The sequence below is a fragment of the Miscanthus floridulus genome, chromosome 4 (genome assembly GCF_019320115.1).
Source record: "Miscanthus floridulus cultivar M001 chromosome 4, ASM1932011v1, whole genome shotgun sequence".
NCBI classification, from domain to species: Eukaryota; Viridiplantae; Streptophyta; class Magnoliopsida; order Poales; family Poaceae; genus Miscanthus; species Miscanthus floridulus.
Genome location: NC_089583.1, coordinates 107,278,036 through 107,297,491, shown reverse-complemented (window position 1 = coordinate 107,297,491; position 19,456 = coordinate 107,278,036). Strand labels below are relative to the sequence as shown.

General features: G+C 51.3%; 1 pseudogene; it reads left to right on the top strand.

Annotated features, from left to right (window-relative positions):
- The first annotated feature begins 232 nt into the window (after window positions 1-232).
- Window positions 233-5,116, top strand: LOC136552508 (probable mixed-linked glucan synthase 3; annotated as a pseudogene).
- The last annotated feature ends 14,340 nt before the right edge of the window (window positions 5,117-19,456 follow it).

Genomic DNA, 19,456 nt, shown 5'->3' with positions numbered 1-19,456 from the left:
TCCGAAGATCATGAGATAGCCATCCAGCGTCGAAAAGCCACCGTCCTTTCCCTCAGCATCGTCCGCGGACGGCTTGGGGTCCTTTCTATGCTCCTCCGGACTGATAAATGGGCGTCGCCACGCCTTTGTTGCCACCATATATTTATATTATTATATATATGTTAAGTACCGCTACCTCTTTGCACTCGTGACAGCCGAGCTGTATAAATTTGTATGTATATATATGCCCCCGTGGCATGCTGTAGTGTACCGGGCCCTCCTCTAGGCTGTGCGTGCCGCACAGTCCTCACGCTCCACGTAAGCAATTAATCTGTGTGTGCCTAGTGACACAGCCTTGTTGGCCAATCAATCGCGAGGCTCTCAAGCCGTACCTTTGTGCATGCCATGTCGTCCTCGCCGGTGCCCGGCGCCGGCGGTGCTGCTAGCGAGCACGACGCCGCCGCCGGCCTCAGAGAGCCGCTGCTGCTCGCGAACGGCGACAACGGCGGGTTTCACGACGGAGCACTGGCTGCGGTGGTCGTGGCCAATTGTACGCACGGCGGCGGGAGCAGGGCCAACAAGGAGAAGGACGCCGTGAAGGCCAAGGACGGGTATTGGGTGGACGTCCACCACCAGCCGGCCGTGGCGGACGTGGAGAGCGGCGGCGGCGACCGGCCGCTTCTCTTCTCTAACAAGAAGGTCATGGCGGCCCTCCTCTACCCGTACAGGTGCGTGCTGCTTGCACAGTTGCACACAAAAGTTGAATGATGCCTTAGAGCTTAGATGGTTTGAGTATAGATTGATAATAATAATAGTGTAAATCAAGGGAAAAGCTAGACAACAACCGGATGTTTATTTTCCTTCAGACAACCGGATGTTTATAAGCTACATCAATGGCTTGCATTCAGTTCGGGAGGCAAAACATGGATAATGCAGTTTGGGACTTTGGGGTGGGGTGTGGAGCTGAAGGTTGCAGTGCACCCCTCATTACTTAGTTAATTTTTAATTATAGTTACTTAACAATGCTAATTATTATTTTAATTGTTTGCCCTTACTCAGTTAATTTTTAATTAGCTAGTTAATAATGCAAAACTAGTGTTTTAATTATTTGCTCTTCTTTAGTTAATTTTCAATTAGCTAATTAATAATGCTAATTAGTGTTTCCATTGTTTGTTCTTCCTTGGTAATAGTTTGTAATGGTATCCATATAACGTAGGATTGGTCTTTTTATTATCTTTTGTATTATTCCTTTTGTTCTCTGTACGATATAATTCTAGTTAGCTAGTTAGCAAATGTAATTAGTGCTTTGCTTGTTCGTTCTCCAACCGTATTGATCTTCAACGACATTATTTGTATTATTTAGGATTAGTCTTCCTGTTATCTTTCTCATCTCCTTTGTTCTTTTTATTACCATTATTATTTTTTGCCTAAGAATTAAATAGATTTGGTGGGGATGTTAGAGACTTAGGGATAATTAAATTTTGTCCCCATTTTGTTTGTAATTTTCAGTTTTTTTATTTTTTACCATCAAAGTAAATGTTTATTTGCTTATTATCTATACCATTTCCATGTATGTACTTCATCATGTATGATTGTTGCTACCTCGAACGGCCCTATACGTTAAAAAAAAGCTTGAATGGCCCTGCTATGTCCAAATCCAGACTCCACTCCTGTCGTAATGAATTATATGTTCAAAACGTTGAAATAGTGCCGAGCCAAATTTGGCAAAACTCAAAATGTTTTCTTTACGGGATTCGAACTTTTGTGTGGTGGAACATTTAGAAGGAAAGAAAGAAACCAAAGAACATTCCAAACATAAGGATTTGCAGCCATCCTAAATAGTCGTCTTAGCTTATGAAAGATGATATCGATGGCTAGCTCTTTGTGATGTGATCGGAAGCTAGCTCTTCTTAGTTTTTGTTGTCGTTGTTGTGTGTGTTTTTATTTCGTTGGTGGTGGGGGCAGTTTTTGGTTGAGTCTTTTTGTTGGATGGTAGTCGGGGCCGAGCCATTTGGTGGTGTTGTATCTTGCCCTCCTTTTGTTTCCCCTTTTCTCTCATCTAATAAAAGTCATGGCAATTCTCTTGCCCTGCCTTAAAAAGACAAAAAAAGCATTGAAACAGAGTTTGAAAGAGTAAAGGTTGTCCAAATGATCTGGATGATACTGAACTTAGGCATTAGTTAAAAAATGAACTGAGGCAAAGAGTATGCAATCAATGAAATATCACCAAGGTCGTTTGTGAGTGTGGGCCTGTGGGGGTGCGGAGGGGGCATGGGAATTTGCTGAAATAATTCTGTCTGCAAAGCCTCATGCCTTTACTGAAAAGCAGAGCACTACAGTTGAATCTGATTCTGCATTTCATCTTAAAAACGAAAACGTGCAGATTGTAGTCCATACAATTTCCTTTTTCTGAGAATGGTATCTTACTAACATATGCTAAAAAAAAGTGAAAACAGCTTTCTAGAACCCATAGCTGTACGAAACCAGCATCTTTCAGGAACCAGTACCCTTACGCATGCTACTTTCCACTTGTGACAAACAGGGTACTGATTCTGGTGCGCCTCGTCGCCGTCATCCTATTCATCGCATGGCGCATCAAGCACAACAACTCCGACGTCATGTGGTTCTGGGTGACCTCCGTCGTCGGCGACGTGTGGTTCGCCCTGTCGTGGCTGCTCTACCAGCTCCCAAAGTTCAGCCCCATCAAACGGACACCCGACCTGGCCGCGCTCCGGCAGCACTACGACGACCTCCCCGACGGCGGCTCCATCCTCCCCGGCATCGACGTCTTCGTCACCACCGCCGACCCCGTGAGCGAGCCGGTGCTGTACACCATGAACTGCGTGCTCTCCATCCTGGCCACCGACTACCCCGTGGACCGGCTCACGTGCTACCTGACCGACGACAGCGGCGCGCTGGTCCTGTACGAGGCGCTGGTCGAGGCCGCGAGCTTCAGCCGCCCTGTGGGTGCCCTTCTGCCGGAAGCACTCCGTCGAGCCGAGAGCGCCGGAGAGCTACTTCCAGCTGGAGGGGATGATCTACAACGGGAGGTCGCCGCCGGGTGAGTTCATGAACGACTACAGGCATGTGCAGAGGGAGTACGAGGAGCTGAAGGCGAGGCTGGAGATGCTCCCTAGCACCATCAAGGAGAGGTCAGATGTGTATAACAGCATGAAAGCAAAGGAAGGGGCTGCACATGCGACGATGGCTAATGGCACGCAGTGGCCAGGCACTTGGATTGAGCCAGCAGAAAACCACAGGAAAGGAGACCATGCTGGCATTGTCAAGGTATGTATGTATGACCAATTGCAAGGTTGGTTCACTCTAGTCTAGGGTATGACATAGCTAATCATTCCTAAATGGTAATCTGTGTTTTTCTTGCTCTGTGACTGTGACTGTGACAGATTGTGCAGAACCACCCGAGCTGTGTCTGTGAGCCTCCTCCAGCAGAGGGCGGCAACAACATCAACCCCATCAACTTTGACGGGGTCGACACTCGGCTCCCGATGGTCGTGTACGTGTCCCGCGAGAAGAGCCCGGGCCGCGAGCACAACAAGAAGGCGGGCAACCTGAACGCGCAGCTGCGCGTGTCGGCGCTGCTCTCCAACGCGCCCTTCACCATCAACTTCGACTGCGACCACTACATCAACAACTCGCAGGCCCTGCGAGCGGCTATGTGCTTCATGCTGGACGCGAGGGAGGGCGACGGCACCGGCTTCGTCCAGTTCCCGCAGCGGTTCGAGAACGTCGACCCCACGGACCGGTACGGCAACCACAACAGGGTCTTCTTCGACGGCGCCATGTACGCCCTCAACGGCCTCCAGGGTCCGACGTACCTCGGCACCGGCTGCATGTTCCGCCGCCTCGCGCTCTACGGCGTCGAACCGCCTCGCTCGAGATCCGACGAGGAGCACGGCGTCACGGTTGACACTAACAAGTTCGGTAACTCCGTGCTCTTCTTGAACTCGGTCTTGGCAGCTCTGAAGCAGGAGCGCCGCATCGTGCCTCCTGAGCTAGACGAGGCGTTCCTCGCCGAGATGACCATGGTCGTGTCGTCGTCGTACGACCAAGGGACGGACTGGGGCAGCAGCGTTGGGTACATATACAACATTGCAACCGAGGACATCGTGACCGGCTATCGCATCCACGGGCAAGGGTGGCGCTCCATGTACTGCAGCATGGAGCGCGAGGCCTTCCAAGGCACTGCACCCATCAACCTCACCGAGCGCCTCTACCAGATTGTCCGGTGGTCCGGTGGATCCATGGAGGTGTTCTTCTCCCCTTACAACCCGTTGCTCTCCGGCCGCCGGCTGCACCTCCTGCAGCGGGCGGCGTACCTGAACTTCACCATCTACCCGGTCACGTCCGTCTTCGTCCTGCTCTACGCCTTCTGTCCGGTGATGTGGCTGATCCCGGCTGAAATCATCATCCAGAGGCCGTTCACTAGCTACGTGCTGTACCTCGTCATCGTCGTCGGGCTAATCCACACCATCGGCGTCTTCGAGATAAAGTGGGCAGGGATCACGTGGAACGACTGGTGGCGCAACGAGCAGTTCTTCATGATCGCCTCCATGAGCGCGTACCCGACGGCGGTGCTGCACATGGTGGTGAAGCCCATCACGGGGAAGGGCATCCACTTCAAGGTCACCTCGAAGCAGACGACGACGACGGCAGCTGACGACGACGACGATGCCAGGTACGCCGACATGTACGAGATGCGGTGGGTGCCCATGCTAATCCCGCCGGCGGTGGTGCTGTTCTCCAATATCATGGCCATCGGCGTGGCTCTGGGCAAAGCGGTCGTGTACAACGGAGCGTGGTTTGCGGTGCAGAAGAGGCATGCGGCGCTGGGTATTCTCTTCAACGTGTGGATCATGGCGCTCCTCTATCCGTTTGGGTTGGCGGTCATGGGGCGGTGGAGCAAGAAACCTGGCATCCTCTTAGTCTTGTTGCCGCTGGCATTTGTGGTCATTGCAGCTGTGTATATTGGTGTTCATTCTTTTCTTGTCAAATTTCTTCCATTTATGGTGATATAGCAAAGTCGTTGTAATTTTAGTTGACAATACTACAGAATCATCGACGTGACCAAATTCAATAACTGAGTAACTGTATGTATACACAGGGGAAAAAACTGATTTAAGCGAAATGTTGTGCAGCGGCTAGTTTCAGGGGCGTTTGGTTTGGGGTCGGGTTGAACTGGGTCACACCCGGAGGAGCATATTCACATAAGATGCGGAGCGGACCGGGCGAACACAGTTGAACGCTGTTTGCCTCCATCTTCTTCCTCTCTCCGCGCAGGTGCCGAGAGGGTGGGTGCTGCACTGGGTCGTGTGAGCAAGCGCGGGGCGGCGCGGGTGCTAGGCAGTGTGGCTTTCCTCCGTCGGGGCTGCCGTCGACTCGCAGCAGGGCTGGGCGGAGCTCGCCCGTCGGTACTTGGGTCCCACAGCTAGGGCGGAGGTCGCTCGTGCGGCAGTGCCCGGGCGGAGCTCGCCCGCCGGCGGCTCACGGCACGGCTGGGGCGAAGCTCGCCGGTGCCGGGGCGGAGGTCGCTCACGGGGCCGGTGGCACGAGCGCGGCACGAGATCTGGGGGTAGGAGCGCGGCGTGGGTGCTAGCCCGAGTGGCTTCCTTCGTCGTGGTTGGGGGCGCGGTGCCGCGGGCCGCAACGCTGGGCAGCAGGGCAAATCGGGGATCTGGTGAAGCTGGTTGAGTGGCTGACAGTTGGGTCCCACGGCTAGTAGCAGCTAATGGGGTTAAGATGTATCCATCCTAACCCTACCAAATAGAAAATTGGAATGGCTCCACCCCTCAAGCCAAATATGAAATGGGTCCAACTTGTTGAAACTTGCGGTCTCAGACAGTGTGGAGGAGGTAGAGGCCTCCGCCCGCCAAGCGCTGCCCTCAGGCGGAGGCTCGGGAAACAGGCACGACAAGTGGGCGTGTAGGGAAATGGCATGTAAAACTAGGGTTTCATTAATTCCTTTTCCCCCCTCCGGTACTGTTACAAGTGTTCCCTATTTATAGGGCTCAACTACCACTTTTACAGAGTTTACAATAGTACCATTCAACTGCTACAGTACATTCTCAGAATATTCCATTACTCGCCTTTCGTCTCGGGGGTAATCTTGTCATGCCGCCCTCAGGTACTGGGCCTACGCGATCAGCCGGCCCATCATGCCTCAGGATTTCGCGATGGGCCTTTGGACCTCCGCCGTCGGTCTCCGCCCCATCGGGCCTCAGGATTCGACGAATGGCCTTTAGGCCTCCGCCATCGGTCTCCGCCCCTGGGACGCCGAAGCCGCAGACCCCCTGACGCCCAGTATTGCCGTCCTCCTGCTTGGGTCTCTGCCCCTACAAGCGGAGGCCGAACCGGCGCGCCCGCGCCGTCCACGAGCGCCTTCCTCTGGTTACCTGCACACACACGTAGGTAACGTTGGCACTTGATTAGCCTTGCAGCGGGGCGGCCTCCGCCCCCTCCGCCCGGAGACGCCTACGAGCTAACCGGGCGGAGGCTGCGCCAGGGTCACCGGCAGCGTCCTACAAGCAGTCTGAGAAACCGTCATCTTTCTGGGTCTAGAGGCATGGTAGCTGGGCCTTTGCTTAGGTAGTTGGTCGGAGACGTCTTTGCGAACTGCTGGCCACGTAGGTCTCCGCCACTCTCGGAGGCCGTGTTACAACAGTTCCCCCTTTTGAGACCACGGTCCGCCCGAGCGTGTCGTGAGCTTAAAACGCCCTAAGCAAGGACTGTCCGCGGGGGCGGAGACTGCGCGTAGTCACATCTCCGACTGATCCCCATAGGTTCCCCCCTGTCCCGCTCTAGCGTGGCCGCTGGTCTTGTCATAGTAGCCGTTAGGCTGCAAAACTAGCCGTTGTCCTACGCTGTGGCCGTTTACGCCGTATTGCTTTCCGTTGTATACCTTGCAACTTCTCCGGAGATGACCGTTGGGCGGCAGGCGAATTCTCCGGAGATGACCGTTGTACGGCGGGAGCCGAACCGCCCGCCCAGCGGCCTATATAAGGGCGGGGTTGGTGGCGGGGTCCCCCCCCCCCCCGCTCCCCCCCCGCACGGCTCATTCGCTTTCCTTGCCTCTGAGAAATCGCTCTCTGCTAAAGATGGCAACGGGGAATTCCCCGTCGGAGGTTGCCTCCCCATCCCCGTCCCCGCGGGGAGAAAAAATCCCCGTCCCCGTCCCCGCCAAAGCTCACGGGGACGATTTCTCCCCCATCCCCGCCCCCGCGAGGGGAAAAATCCCCGTCGGGGATCCCCGTCCCCGCATTTGTTCATCACCATTCAGGTTAATTCATCATCATTCACATGAGTTCATCGACACAATATTAGAGTACACCACGAATCACAATCCAAAAATAGCTAAATAGCAAGAAGCAGGATATTAATCATCACAAAGGTGTAGAACTAGGGTTATTGCTGTTATATATATTCAGAAGACATTGGGCCTTCGTGGGCTGGTTGGGCCATCAGGAAAGAGAGCAAAGCCTGTATATAAACAGGGCGGGGATGCGGGTATCGGGGACGGGGAATGCTCCCCCAGACCCGTCCCCGCCAAACCCGACGGGGGACATTTTCTCCCCATTTAGATCCCCGTGGGGGCATATTTGACTCCATCCCCATCCCCTAATAGAGGAATTCCTCGCGGGGAATCGGGGATCGGGTCCCCAGTTGCCATCTTTACTCTCTTCTCTCCTCTCTTTCGCCTGAGCTGCCTTCGCGCGTTCCGTCTTTCCACTTGAGTCTTCCGTCTAGGCTGCTGCCGCGGTGGCTTTCTTTTCTACCTCTGCCCATACTCGCCGGCCCGCCTTCTTCGGACCCTATCGCCACCTTCTCGGCGTTAGGGCCGCTGGCTAGAGTGCACGCTTTGAGGAGTGCATGCTTGCCTCCGCCTCCACGTTGTAATTTGAAAAGCTAGTGGAGGAGGATTTGGGGAGTGTCTCCGCATCCATCGGAGACCTAATCTCTGTGGATTCCAGAGACATGACGATAAAGTCATGGGATTTTGGCCCCTCCTCCATTACTGAAGAGGTGGTCGTGGAGATGTTGAAGGAATCGTATTTTCCTTCTTCGAGGGTAAAAATCCCTCTGCCTGGCCAGACTATTCCGGAACCGGAGGAGGGATATGCGGTGGTGTTTCGGGACTTCTTCACCTGCGGCCTCCGCCTTCCTTACATCCCCTTCCTCCACCGGGTGTTGGAGACCTTCAATGTCTAGCTCCATCATCTGACTCCTACTGCCTTCCTCACGCTCAGCAAATTCTGCTGGGCGTGTGTTTCTTATGGCGTCGAGCCAGATGTGGACACCTTATGCGCTTACTACTGAGCTGCAAAAGCAGCCGAAGAAGAAGAAGGAGATGCGGGAGGGCAAGGAGGTGTAGGTGATCTACCAGTATGGTAGTTTCACCTTTATGTCGAAGAGGAACCAAGGCGTAGACCGCCTGGAGATTTCTTTTTGCCAGAAGGGCAACTGGGACCGCGGCTGGCTTGAGCAGTGGTTCTACGTGAAGACCTATGGGGTCCACTGGCACTACCGAGGATGGTGCGGAGGTCGTAGAGTATCCATTGACTTCAAGAATGGAGGAGATGGCGCTGCATACGCGCGTGGATCCACCAGAGGAGATGTCTCCGGCGAGGAAGGCTTACTGATCGGGCTTTTGCGGAAGCGTGCCGCTACTCCGGGGGCCGCGACCTAGGTGGAGGAGATTATGGCCTCCAACTACTGGCCCCTGGGCAAGAGACAACCCAGCCTTTCGGCTAGAAAAGGTGAAGGCTCCCAGTTTTGGGCCGGAGGCCGGGATTCCTTTCCCCCGCTTTGGCCGGTCTTTAGGGGAGGGGGTGACAGAGGACAGCTTCATTGCTGATGTTGAGGAGGCCACCGTCGGGTTGGTTGGCAAAATTTCTGAGCGTGAGTACACATCTCGGAGAGCCGTGGCAGGCACCATGCCGCGGCTCAATCGAGTTTTTGAGGAGCTCGGGATCGTCTACCGGGAGCGCGAGGTTCCCATCGAGGTCCTGGCTTCGATTGACAAGAAGAAGAAGAAGGCCTTCGCAAAGAATGTTACGGCGGAGGCCGAGTCCAAGAAGAGGAAGGGCACCGCTGTTGCTTAGGCGCCTACAAAAAAGAAGAAGAAGACCGGTGCTCTGGTGATCGCGGCGGCCGCGTCTTCAGTCGGTAGTGCTGGCGTTGCCTCCAGCCGGCAGTGAAGACATTCAGAGCTCCTCCATCCCGTCAGTGGACGTGTGGGTCATGAGTGGCGGGGATCACGGCTCTCCTAGAGCTCTGGTGCGCCCTATGCGCGGCGCTGTGAGTGGTGTGGAGCATTAGGGGGGCCAGCGCTGCTCCGGCGCGCTCCTTGCACGGTGCTGCGAGTGTCGCCGAACAGTCGGAGGCTAGCGCCGCCAATCCTATGCCCGACATTTTTGGCGGGCTGTATTCAAGTTCTGAAGAGGGCGCAGAGGTCGTCTTGCAGCACGCTCCTTTGTCTCCCACCGTTGTCGCGCCTTCCCCCGCGCCAGCGGCCGACGACTCAGTCTTCTTCGAGCCCTCCACCCGCCTAGGCCGCTGGCTGAGGAGAGCCAGGCCCTTTGGGCCTTCGCCGCATGATATGGTGGAGACTTTTGCCTAGGGGGCTCGGCAGGTGGCCCAGCCTAGGCTTTTTATGAGTAAGTTTGTTTGGCGCACATTTTTGTGTTTACTGTCTTCGTCCGGTTTATTTGTTTACGTATTCTACCAAGTGCTAATACCGTATACTTGTTGCTTTGTAGGTGATGTCATGGCTGGACTCCTCACATCGGAGGAGCGAGCGGCCGCTGCCAGCGTCAGGTTTGGTCCGGGGCAGCCGGGGCCGATGGCGCTAGGTCCTGAGTGAGTATAGAGTGTTTCTATCTTACTCGTCTTTTGGCCTGTTGTTATTGTCTATTTCTGATCGGCCCTCTGACCTGAGTTGTTGTTGTTGTTGTTTACGCAGGCTCCTCCGACACTTCTATCTCAGGTTGGGAAGAGTGCTATCTTGGAGTTCTTGGAGACGTCGGAGGTGGTCTCTGGCAGTTGGTGTATGTATTGTGAGATTTGTTTTTCTCACCTTATGGTTTTGTGTTTGTTTGTTTTTCTTTGAATAGATCGCTTCAAACAGCGTCTGAGGGACATGGATTTCTTCCAACTTCTCCGTGTTCATCTAGAACACCAGAGCTTGGTGCGTCTTCGGCGGTTTGCCTTTTTGGTGTATGTTCGCCTTTAGACTTGTTTTTGTTTCTATTGCTGATCGCCTTGGTCTTCTTCTTTCTGATCGCAGGGGTATCACACGACCGTTGTTATGGAAGAGCGCTGCACTCGCGAGGTCTCCGACCGAGATACTGCGATTGAAGCGCTCAATGCGGAGAACGAGCGCCTGGAAGGTGAAAAAGGGGGGTTTGGCCAACTCCCTTGCAGCTCTCCGCCTTTCTCTAGGCGGAGAAGGAACAAGAAAAGGAGGCTTTGAGGGACGATCTCACCAAGGCCCAGGATGCAGAAGCTTTGTCCGCCGAGCAGGCCCGTAGGGTGAACGAGTTGGCCGAGGGTCTCTGGTGAGAGCTGGCCTCTGAGAAGAAATCTGCAGCTGCAGTGAGGGAGCAGCTGTCTTTGACGACGAGGCGTTTGGACTCGGTCAAGGGGGTCCTTGCTGCAACCGTTGGCCATTACCGAGCCATCAGTCGCTGTCGATGTTTTACCACCGATAGCCTAGCCATGGGGGTACCCAGGGGCAGTATGTTCAGGCTTCGGCGTATGCCGAACTCGATGGTTAACGCAAGACACAGTCGATTTATCCTGGTTCAGGCCCTCGATCGTAGATCGAGTAATAACCTTACGTCCAGTCGACGTTAGCCTTTGCGTTGGATTGATTGTCAAGTGTTGCGTTGTACAATGGTCGTCTCCTGTCCCAGGAGTCCTGCCCTCCTTTATATAGTCAGGAGGCCAGAGTCCTAGTCCGTTTACAATGAGATTTCCTAGTAGGATTACTTAATAGCTATACTACTAAGATTACATGGGGAGAGTCCTGGTTGGACTAGATATTCTCTCTCCCTTGCGGGGTATCCTGTGGGTCCCGCATCGACAAGCCCCCGAGCACTTCATGGTTGAGCTCCGAAAGTCTCGCTTTGCTTCTTCAAGTCTTGTTGAGTAGGAACAAAATGTCATCCGAGTACTTTCTGGAGTGAATCCTTGTAGCGCTTCTTGGGATCTTCGAGTGGTGAGTGCTTTTTGAAGAAAAAGTACATCCACCTGGTTGTAGCCCCCGAGCCTCTCGCTATTTGGAACAAGGAGCTGGAGGATCTTGTCTTGAAGTTGCTCTGATTGTTCGTTGAAGTTTTATGACAAAAAGAACTCGAATATGGCTCATTCCGGGTTCTTTTTGTCGTAGTGTCTTGAAGTGATCTGCGTTGAGGAAGTCTTTTGGTGACGTGCGCTTTTTCGAAGAAAAAGGGCACTCACTGAGTGTAGCCCCCGAGCCTCTTGCTATTTGGAACAAAAAGTTGGAGGGTCTTGATTCTTGTCTTCTAAAAATTCTATGGCTATGTATCCTGCTTTCTCCGAGTTCTTCTCTTTTAGAAAAGAAGTCGGATGAAGAGTCTTGATTTGTTGTCATCGTTGTAGTCTTGAGCTTCTTGTATTCTTGGTCCTTTGTCTTTAGTTCCGAGCTTCCGGGGGGTAGTCGAAATGAAAGGCCAAGCTCCCTAGCTTAGTGTTGATTAAGCTATGGTGTTGGTCGAGGCCCCGAGCATATATCCGTGTTGTTTTGTTCGTGAAGAACTCGGATGCGAGGTCTTGGCGTATTCTTTGATAGTCTGCTATTGTCAGATGTAGTTGTATGGTGGTGGTTGAGTGTAAATGCCTTCTGTTCACGGGTTGTACTGTGCTGGTATATTCTTCCGAATATGCCCGTCTTCGAGTACTGCCTCTTCTCACCTGAGTCGTCCATTATTGTGTCCTATCTTTTCACTGTGTCCTTTGTTAGGCTTATTTCATTGGTACTCCTAGTCCATGTGCGCCGATCCTTTGGTCTATAAATACTGTCTCGGAGTGCTTGTTTTCATTCATTGGATACTCTATTGAAGCCTTGGTGGTCATGAACATGGTAGTTTGTGAAGTAGAGCAGCCCCCGGGCATGCTTTTGTAGTTTCTGTGTGTCTTGCCGTAGCTGGAGGAAGTCTTGTGATAGGGATTAGAGGTAGGCTAATCCCGCGACAGCATTGTGCCATGATGTACGTGGTGGTAGTTGGAGGAAGTCTTGTGATGTGGGCTTCGTTCCTTCATCCGGCAGTTCTGGGTTGATCCTCGTCGCTTGTCTTGAGACCAGTCCGGTGCAGATCAACACCATATCCAGCATCACATCGGTCTTGGGTAGACAGATGCCCGTCGGCCTTCTCTACTCCATGTTGCCCTACCGTGCTGCCGATTTCTGCCTTGGATGCACTGCGTTCGTCCTTTGAAGAAAACAGTGTACCTGATGGCGGTCTGTCCTTCCGAGTAGCAATTTGGGACACGTAGTCGTTCCAGAGCCTAGTCGTGTTCGTGTTCCTCTTTGCTACTTTGTTTTTCGTGGTGCCGAGTTCGTTGGGTCTTGTATGATTTGTAATCTTCTATTTTGAAGTCACTTGTAATGTAACGAATCTTGTCTTCTGAGTTGTCTTTGACTTTTCTGTTGTGATCCCTGTCGTTCATGAGACTACCGAGTTCTTTCTTACATAATCGGGTTCTTTTGTTCCTCGTGAGGTAGCCCTTTTTTCTTCTTGGTTCAACGAGTTGTTCTTGTGGCTATCTGATAACCCCGTTGTGGTGCTGCGCGGATAAGTCTGAAATCTGCCCGTTGGTTTGTACCGTTGTGTGGATTCGTGCCCTCCGTCGTTTTAGCTGCGTCGGTAAATGGACCGTTGCGTTCCCACGCTGTGCTTTAACGGGCCTTATGGGCCGTTTGTATCACTGAGAAATCTATTTAAAGACCTTTTATCTTCCTTTCCCTTGTCACCCAGCTCTTGCCTTTAAACCCTAGTTCTCAGAAAATCCGCCGCCGTCATTGTCGTTATCGCCCGAGCACCATCATTCTAGCTTCATCCTCCTTAGCGCCTTTGTTGCTTCCTGCCAGTTCATGGGAAAGAAGAAGACCGCAAGCAAATCTCAGGCGACCTTCAGTGGATGAGGAGTCATCGCTGACTTTGATTGAAAACCAGGAGTTCGTGGCCATGAGGGCAGCTCAGAAGGTTTGGCCGGCTCCAACAACTAGCGAAGACCAGCTGCGCGAGCTCGTAAGTGATGGCTTGATCCAAAGCAAAGTCATCGCTGAATGGAGAGTTCCGGGCGAGCATCGGGTTCCAGCCCCGGGTCCTGGTGAGATCGTCCTTTTTGTTTCTTTTGTCCGCGCTGGTCTTTGTCTTCCTGCTTCCGTCTTCCTTCATCAGTTTCTTGGGTATTTCGAGGTTAGTTTGAACCATCTAACCCCCAATGCCATTCTCCATCTTTCTATTTTTGTTCACCTTTGCGAAGCCTTCCTTGGGATCCCTCCTTCTCTATCTCTTTTTCGTTTTTTCTTTCGCCTGAAACCTCAACCCCGCCGCGAGGAAACCAGTGCCCTCGGCGGTTGCAGGATTCAGTTTCACCAGGGTCTCAAAATCAAGTTTTTTGATTATGACCTGGTCGATTCTGTCAAGGATTGGCGCGCCGAGTGGTTTTACGCTGCCAATTTGATCCCTTCTCTTGTTGTTCACTCCGGATCCGGTCCCAGTGGCGAATGACCGGTGGGACAAGAAGCTTGAGTCTCCTGCTGAGATTCAAGCGATCCAGCCACTCCTTGATAGGATTAGCACGCTGAAACAGCAGGGATTGACCGGCTTTGGTATTGTCTCAAGTTTTCTTCATCGCCGGGTTCAGCCCTTGAAAGAGCGGGAACATCTCGGCTTTGAGTATTCTGGGGCCGAGGATCCTTCACGCATGGTCCCAGCTCTTGAGCTGACCGGTGAGGAGGTACTCGAGCGTCTCCAGAAGATGCCGAAAGGAGTGAGCGTCATTCCTCCTGCCATCCCTGAGTACTCGGCCAACAACCCGCCCCCAGCTATGAGTTGTCTATCCTCCTTTTTTTTATTTGAGTTCTTTATGTACTCTTGCTGCGTCCGTTCTTGCTTAGCTTTTCCTTGTCTTGGTGTTTTGTCTTTTTTCGCAGGAGCTTGGGCGGAATTTTGTTGATCCGATCCCCTTGATGTTCTGCCTACTGTGGCGGAGACTGGGGATCGTCTAGCCGATACTTCTGCAATTAGTAAGTCTCAAACTTTTACAGCCCTTCCTGGGGTTTCTTTCAGATTTGATGATGTATATGAAGAGTATGTTCCTCGTCTAGTCCCTCGCGGTCCTCGCAGTGTCCCAAAGAGGGGGCGAATGGACAGATCTTCATCTGGCTTGCCTGTCTCCAAGAAGCCTCGCAAACCAAGTACTCCCTTAGGTACTCCAGTTGTTGCTAGTATGCTCTTAGGTGAGCACATTTAGTACTCTTTGTTCTTTTATTTTCATGTTTCTCTCTTGAACCGAGTACTTTTCATCTCTTTTTCAGCAGGTGCTCTGGTTTCGCTGGTTGAGGAAGAAGAGGATGATGAAGTTCCCCTCATCATGCGGCGGTGAGTTGTTTTTCATATTCTTATCGCATTGAATTTTTCCTCTTTGTTTTTAATTTTAGCCTTGAACTTTTTTGAAGTAATCGGAGGTCGGGTGTGAGTTCTTCCGAGGCTCTCACGCCGACTTCTTCCGAAGCTCCGGGGTCGAGTTCTTTGGTTGCCTCTGCCCCGAGCTGTACTGCTCCTCCGGTGTGGAGTTCTTCCACGGCTCCAGCTCCGGCTTCTTCTGTGGCTCCGTTGTCGGCTGTCCTACTCCCGTCGCTGGGTGGCGGGGACGTCTTCGCCATCGTGGTTCCCCCTGTGAGGCCTTCTCTTGGCTTCGCAAAGAAAAAAGTAGTCGGGTGAGTAGATTCTTGCTTCATCTTTTTGGCTTTTATCTTCCTTCCTCTGGTTCTTATTGGTGCTTCCTTTCATCACTTTTCAGTGCTTCGTGTTCTCTAATTTCTTCATCGACTTCTTCTCTGCCTCTCGCCGTGCCAACGAGTTCTGAGCCTCGAGACTCACAACATTCTGTTGATGAAGTCGCGGCGGGGGCTTCAGAGCTACCTGGCAGGAGTCGCGGACTTGGTTGCTTCGGAGGTAACTGTGGCCGTCGCGCCGGGTTCTTCTGGGGGTTTGGCTCCGGCTTCCCTAGGAGGTTGCTCTGGTTGCTCCTGCTTCGCCCCAGCCGGCTTCTCTTTCCCCTTCTTTTGCCTCCGGCGGCCCCTCCCTGTCCGATGACGTGGTGCAACAGTTCGATGCCACTCATCGGTTATCGGAGCTGACCGCAGCCTGGGGGAGCTTGTCGACCCTCGTGACTTCTTTTGGTGAAAAGCTCCAGGTAAGTTTTACCGCCACTTCTCTTTTGCATGCTTGTTTTTCTTCTATCCTTACGCCTTGTTTCTCTTTGCCTCTTTCTGCTTAGTCTTTTTCTCATGATCATTCTGGCTTCTTTTTCTCATCTGAAAATGAGAGGAAGTTGTCTTCGGAGGTGGACACTCTGAAAGCCGATCTTGACCTTCTCCGGGTTGAGTTGGAGACGGAGCGTCAATTGCACCAAAAGGAGGAGAAAGCCCTTCGCGCCCGGGTAGTGGAGACGGAGAAATAGAGAGATGCTGCGGTGGAGTCTGCGAAGAATGAATGCAAAGGTGCCGTGGGTTCTGCCTGTTTCTTCTTGTATTTTGACTTCTTTTTCCGCTGACTTGTTCTTTGGTGTTCTGTCTAGCTCTCCGAGTTGAGAAACAAAAGCTCTCGGAGAGTATTGATGAAATGAAGGCCCTTGTCCGTTCTAGTCATAATAGAGCTAAGGAGGTAAATACTCATGCTGAGGAAGAACTCGCCCTTGCTAGGCTGATTAGGCGTGGAGCTGACAGAGATCTTGTGCAGGCCCAAAAAACCATTGAAGGCTTGTCCGGGAAGCTGGCGACGGCTACCGAGAATTGGAATGCCTTGTGGAAATCTTTTCGCTCGGTGGCCGATGTCCTTCGGACTCCAGCGGATGACGGGCAATCTTGGGCGCAGTTCATTCCTCGGATTCCGACTCGTTTCCAAGAGTTCGCGAAGAGGTGTGCCCAAGTATGTACCAAGAATGTGCTGGCCCAGGTCCGGGTCCTTGCTCCAGAAGCGCCTCTCTCCAAAATAGCAGAAGAAGCTAAAAGCCAAGAATATCTTGACGCCGTTGAAAGGATGGAACCCGAGGTTGAAGATCTAGCCAGTAGGGTTGTAGATAGTCTAAATATTGATATTTCCCTTTCTGATGACAACGCCTGACTCGGTTGAGCGTCCTCTTGTAATATTACACTTCTTTTTAAATGAAGATTCTTTATCTTTGTTGATGTATTCTTTGCATGGGTGTGGTTGAAGTTACTTGACTTGCTGAGTACCTTGTCTTGTTCCCGTCTCTGCTTCGTAAGACAACTCTGTGCGTTATCCTGACGAGGCCCCTCGATTTGTCGAGTACTTTTATTTTCTTCTTTCCTTTGTGATTCGTCGAGTGCTTTGTCCGTGCTATGACTTGTTAGATGTAGATCTTTTGTGTTAACAACCTTTCGCCTGCGCTATGTAAAACGACTCGGTATAGAAAGTTGCCTCGACAAACTTCGTTGTCCGAGTGCTTTCTTGAGTGGCGCTTGTGCTTTTGTGAGGAAAAAGTATTCCTATCTGGATGTAGCCCCCGAGCCTCTTGCTTTTCGGAACGAAGTGCTGGAGGATCTTTTGAAGTTAAATTTCGGTCGACTCAGCCAATTTGCTTTTTGTTAGCTTTTAGCTAGCCTCATTGGCGAGTTGAAGCATTTTTTCAGCTATTTTGCTCTTGGCCGGGATGCTCAGGCATGTTTTCAGTCATTTTGCTTTTTGTTTCGGGTGTTAGCTTTTAGCTACCCTCATCGGCGGGCTCAAGCATCTTTTCAGCTATTTTGCTCTCGGCTGGAATGCTCAAGCATGTTTTCAGCCATTTTTGCTTTTTGTTTCGGGTGTTAGCTTTTAGCTACCCTCATCGGCGGGCTCAAGCGTCTTTTCAGCTATTTTGCTCTCGGTCGGAATGCTCAGGCATGTTTTCAGCCATTTTGCTTTTTGTTTCGGGTGTTAGCTTTTAGCTACCCTCATCGGCGGGCTCAAGCGTCTTTTCAGCTATTTTGCTCTCGGCCGGAATGCTCAGGCATGTTTTCAGCCATTTTGCTTTTTGTTTCGGGTGTTAGCTTTTAGCTACCCTCATCGGCGGGCTCAAGCATCTTTTCAGCTATTTTGCTCTCGGCCGGAATGCTCAGGCATGTTTTCAGCCATTTTGCTTTTTGTTTTGGGTGTTAGCTTTTAGCTACCCTCATCGGCGGGCTCAAGCATCTTTTCAGCTATTTTGCTCTCGGCCGGAATGCTCAGGCATGTTTTTAGCCATTTTGCTTTTTCGTGAAAACAACTCGTTGGAGTTCGTGACAAGACATGCTGTGGATAAATATCATCTTTATTGATCATGAGTATAAACTAATACATATGTTGTTGAAGAGTATTGTCTTTCGTTGATTGTAGGTCCCTTGTGGCTTGCATATCTGTTTTTTCTTGAGTTGTTTTTACGCGTAGAATCTTCTTAGCTGGCTGATGTGCCATGTATTGCTGACTTCTTTTTCATCTTCGGTCATCAACTTGTATGTGCCTGGTCCGGTGACTTTTGTGACAATGAACGGGCCTTCCCATGGACTGAGTAGCTTATGTCGTCCATCAGTCTTTTGTATCCTTCTTAGTACTAAGTCTCCAACTTGTAGTGATCGCGGTTGGGTACTCTTGTTGTAGTGCCGTCTTAAACCTTGTAGGTATCTGGCTGATTGGAGGGTAGCGTTTATTCTGACTTCTTCTGAGCTGTCGAGTTCTAATCTTCTTATGTGTTCTGCTTCTCCTTCATCATATTGTTCTATTTTTGGGGAAGTCCAGATCAAGTCGGCGGGTAGTACGGCCTCTGACCCTGTAAACTAGGAAGAAGGGTGAGTGGCCTGTTGCTCTGCTTATCTGAGTTCATAGCCCCCATACTACTTTCGGTAATTCTTCAATCCATTTGGACCCATAGTCCACTAGTTCTTCGTATAACCTTGGTTTTAATCTGGCTAGTATGAGTCCGTTAGCCCTTTCTACTTGTCCGTTGGCTTCTGGATGTGCAACGGACGCATAGTCTATACTGAAACCACAGTCTTGTGCCCAGCTCTTGAATTCCGTAGCCGTGAAGGGGGAGCCTAGATCTGTGATGATTCGATTGGGCATGCCTGAAGCGGTGCATAATGTCTTGGATGAACTCAACTGCTTTGGTTGCGCTGTACTTCGCGAGCGGTTTGTATTCAATCCACTTGGTGAATTTGTCGATTGCTACGAAGATGTACTTCGAAACCGCCTTTTGCTTTTTTCAAGGGTCCTACTTGATCTAGCCCCCAGCAGGAAAAAGGCCAAGCGAGTGGGATGCAGATAAGATTGTGAGCTGGTATATGGGCTTGTCTTGCAAACATTTGGCCACCTTTGCATTTTCTGACAAGCTCTTCGGCGTCTTTTAAAGCGGTTGGCCAGTAGAATCCGGTGCGGAATACTTTGCCAACCAGTGTCCTTGAGGCGGCATGATTTCCACAGCAACCTGAGTGTATTTCATTTAGGATTTCTTTGCCTTCTTCAAATGAGACACATTTTAGTAATACTCCTGATGATGCAGCTCTTCTGTAGAGTTTATTCCCTACTAAAACGTAGTTTTTAGCTTCTGCGAACAACTTGTGTGGCCTCTGCTTTATCTGCTGGCAGTTTATTTTCTTTGATATATTCAATGAAATCTTGGGTCCATGAAGTGTTGATTGTCAAGATCTGAACGCTTTTAGCCTGAATTTCATGTGTTGTTTCACCGGGTTGTTTGATAGAGGGAACTGATAGCTCTTCTATGAATACACCGGGTGGAACCTTTGCTCTGTCTGATCCTGAGCTTGGCAAGGACATCTGCTGCAATGTTAGAATCGCGTAGGACGTGTAAAATTTCTAATCCTTGGAAGTGTTTTTCAAGTTTCCGTATTTCAGCACAATAAGCACCCATGTTTTCTTTGGTGCAGTCCCAATCTTTGTTGACTTGGTTGATGACCACTGCTGAATCGCCGTATACGAGTAATCTTTTTATTCCGAGGGTAATCGCGACTCGTAGCCCGTGGATGAGGGCTTCGTATTCTGCTTCAGTTATTTGTAGCTTGCCATAATATCTGAAGGACGTACTTGAGTTGTTTTCCTTCTGGAGAAATGAGGAGAACGCCTGCACCGGCCCCGCCTAGTTTGAGTGATCCAGTCAAAGTACATTTTCCTAGTGGTCGAGGATTGTATCTGATAAGGGCTGTTGAATCTCTGTCCAT